We start from the raw sequence: 3,951 nt of genomic DNA, 5'->3' as shown, positions 1-3,951 counted from the left end.
GCCCCTCTGTAAACCTGCCTCTCATTCGCCACGGCCGCGGGATGCCCCGCCCCCTTGCCCTTCCTTCTCGGCCAGCCTTGCGCCCTCGTCCCTCTTCGATTGGTCAGTGCACCTGCCACTCAGGCGGAGCGAGCTCCCATTGGCTGTGAGAGGTTTCCTGGGCAGACGCACAGCGCTTGTTGCGGTACGGAGCGCAGGTTGTTGAGTGGGCGGGGTGACAAGCTCTGCGCCGATTGGCTGCCGGGAGGGACACTCTCTGCGCTGATTGGCTGCCGCGGAGTTTGAACGCTTCCAACGGCCGCGCCGAAAGACCCGGATGGAGTCGGGGTGGGGCCGGGAGTGGCGCTGCCCTCAGAGCCCTCAGAGCGCTCATTGCCCTCCACAGCAGCCCAGGGCACCCGGAGAAAGTCGCTATCTCACCACAAAAACAGTAAAGCTGCTAATAAGTAAAAAAAGGATATCGGTGTGCATCTCTATATTGAGTTTCAAAATAATCTTTTCAGTAGGAAACAGGAGCTGCCGGGAAAATACGACTTGACAAGATGAAAATCTACCAGCTGATTCCACGGCACCAGCCCCGAAACAAATTATGTCAAGTGCTTAAATCGTCCTTATATTTTTAATTTTACCTGATATTAAATCCTACTGGCACAGAAAGAAATTCTGTCGTAGGGGCTCAGCATCCTGGAACCTGATTTAGCACAATATTTATTTCACTGCAAATGTCCCAATGTAAATACAATGAGATGTATATTTTCTATTTCTAGAATGTTTTCTTCCAAACTGAGTTCTTAGATCTCCCAAATTTTTTTGGTACAACAATTTTTATTTTTTCATTTCAGACTTTTTCATGACTGATCCAGCACCTGTAAAAGTTCATTGACTTTTTATGATTTGGAAAAAAACCAAAATAGGCAAAAGTGTAAGAAAATGATAACGGGTGCTGTGTAAGTGGGTATAGATTTGCTGATGAGGTACACAGAAATCAGGATTATTTTCCTGATGAAAAGATTTCAGAATAACAGCCTGGACAACAAGGAGCTCATTTCAATGTTAACACTTGTGTCAAATTACTACACTATTACACAAGCTCTACAATTACTTTATTTCACATTGACTGGTTTCAATAATAACTTGCAGTCAAAATACACCCTTACCTTGGGTCCTTTTGTCACCTTTAAGTGACACTTGGGCAATCATTTTGCAGCTCCAGGCCAGACCAACTTTCACTGGCTTTTCCACTGCTCTCTCCCTTCTCTACACTTTTAAAAAGTTCTTTTTAGCCCTTCCAGTCCTTTTCAGCCAGACTTCCCCCACACCTGGAACCAGGGGCCAGGATTCTCCTGGGTTTGCAACAAGTTCTTCAGCACAGGAGTCACTATTACTTGTTTCTGGAAAAGATATTGATTGCACATTAATTTTCGTTTAACATCAAGATCTTAAAACAAAAAAAGTCTGCATGCAATGTTGCTCCTGCAAAGACAAGAGAACTATATTTATTTGGACAGGGGATTAAGAGGTGATAAGATGCATCACTTCTCAGTTAAATGTTTAAAAATATATATAATCAATACCCAGATGTTCAGTACATAAAAAGAGGATCCCTGTGCATTTGGGAGTGACTTGCATTACCCATTTTTTAATATACTTGAAAATCCAGAATTACAAACTGATAAAGCAATTTGGTTATTCTGGTGAACCTGGAGTCCCAGGAACAGAATGTAGACACATTTTAGGTAGTAATCACTTAAAAAACATGGCTAAGTTGTTGGGTTTTTCAAACCAAGTGCATTTATCCTCACTAAAGATTAGTAAAGAACTGATGACAAAATAATTATTATTCTTCATATGTCTGAGATTTAAACTTCAAAGTGCTTGTCTTAGGCTCTGAAATAGAAACACCCATTATTTTGTGTTCTGCAAAATGTAACCTGGAGCTGAAACTTGGTTCCTTCCAGTTAAGCAGGCATCAGTAGCCCAGGAGTATAACATTTCTTTTGTACTTAAATAGTTTCCTCAAGCAGTGCCACCCACAGGGAGAAGGTTTCAGGAGATTAAATCATTAAATAAATCCTGCCAGGACGCCTCCATGAGAGCAGGGATCACATACCTGTGGCAAAAAGGAGGCTGGAAAAGCTGATGGAACCCCAGGAGACCAGTGTTGTCCTGGGAAGTTGGGGTCCAGCACCTTTTTCTTGGCTTCAGGGTATGAACTTATGTAAGTAAAGATTTAAAATGTAAAATGGCTTGCAAGCATCCTGGGGTTTCATTTATCTCTTTTATATTTTGTTACACAAAGGGTTCTTTCTCAAACCACAGTGGTTTGTTGTTGGTTTGTTGGTTTGGTTTTTTTTTCAGTCAACCAACTTCTTTTTGAGCACTTGGAAAACAACAAATTTCTCAAAGAACCATTGATTCAGTTTAGCCAGAGCAGCAGTTTTCAAAATGTGAGGAAGGGGAGAGATTAAGCACCAGATGTATTTGGGGGGGGGTCATGAGAAACCTCAAAAAAATCCCATCCAACCTTTTTTATCTCTGCTTCGAGGAAATAAGTAGCTGAGAGAAGAATGGGGCTCAGTTTTGCCAGAGGTTTGGGAACAATGAGTTTTGTTGGAAGAGATGGGTACCAATTACACTGGGGATGCTGGCTGTGGGTTTTAGGGGCAGGACCTTGGGAAAGCAAAGGAACAGGGATGTGCAAAGCAAGGGAGGCAGGGGAGCAGGGCAAAATAATACAGAAAGGCACAACTTTGTATAAAAATCTGGAGACCTCAGGGACTTACCCTGTGCTGCTTTCTTGGCAAAACTTGTTTCTTCTCCTCTGTAGTCTGTCCAAATGGATTGTGAAAACTACAGAAAATCCATCTGCTATTGTTATTTAAAAAGGTTAAAGATGCTTGAAGGTCTGACTTCCTCACACATTCCAGAAACTCTTCTGCAACCTTTAGAATCAGTGAGGTGGTACTTCAGTTCCAGGAAAGCTAGACTAAAAGTTGACCTTTTACTTAGAAATATATTTTTCTTATATTACGTTTTTATGTCAATTTTTAAAGGAAACTTGTGCTTTCCAGGACATTATTTATATTTCTATGTGACTTTTTTAGTATTGTGAATTCATTTTTAATTATTGTAATTGTTAAGTTTGGTGCTCATTCTTTCTTTTTCTTTTTCTGCACTGGATTCATTATGTACGTGAATCTGGCTATTTAAATAAATATTTTAATTTGATGACGATAGAACTGTGACTAAGTAGTGACTTGTGTAAAGGCTGAACTTGTTAGTGTTTGGGATGAAAAAAAAATATTTAAATTTTTTTCCTGTCTTAGGTACAAGAAATATTCCTATGTTACACCAAAAATTGTTATTGACCCATGGTAAAAAATAAATTTAAACCCCAACAAATTCCCTGTCCAATACAAAATTACAAAATAAACAAATAATATTTCTGGAATCATTTGGTAATGTGCTAAATGGGAAACAGTATGATTTCTTCAGGTAAAACAAGGGTATCCCTGAGTTCCTGGAGACACCTTGAACCTGAGATGCTCTCAAACTGACTTGAATTGATCCATGTCACAGCCTTCATCTCACCTCCTCAGCCTCTGGGCTCATGGAGAAGGGCAAACCCTACCTGAGCATTGATATTCCTGTTCTCTGCTGGCAGAGAGCTGCCACTGTGCACATCTGCTGCTGCTACAACCCCTAAATATGAGAATCAAGGTCTGACAGGGCTTGGAGCAGCTTGCTCTAGGGGAAGGTGTCCTTATCCACGGCAGGGAGTTTGGAATGAGATGGGTTTTAAGGTCCCTTGCAACCCGAACCATTCTGTGATTCCATGAAACCGGCGGGGTTTGCTTGTGGGTCGGGCTGGATGCTGCCAGGTCAGCCCCCACCGAACCGCTCAGCCTGAGCTGGGCAGAGGGTTTGGGTGTGGGTACAGAGGTCAGGTGT

General features: G+C 41.8%; 1 protein-coding gene across 1 annotated transcript in view; it reads right to left on the bottom strand.

Annotated features, from left to right (window-relative positions):
• The window catches only part of FNDC3B (fibronectin type III domain containing 3B), a 297,560-nt gene that overhangs the window by 43,390 nt on the left and 250,219 nt on the right, over positions 1 to 3,951 (bottom strand). The gene's annotated exons all lie outside the window — the stretch shown is intronic.

This window comes from Erithacus rubecula (genome assembly GCF_903797595.1).
Source record: "Erithacus rubecula genome assembly, chromosome: 11".
Lineage (NCBI taxonomy): Eukaryota > Metazoa > Chordata > Aves > Passeriformes > Muscicapidae > Erithacus > Erithacus rubecula.
This window is presented reverse-complemented; position numbering and strand designations above follow the sequence as displayed.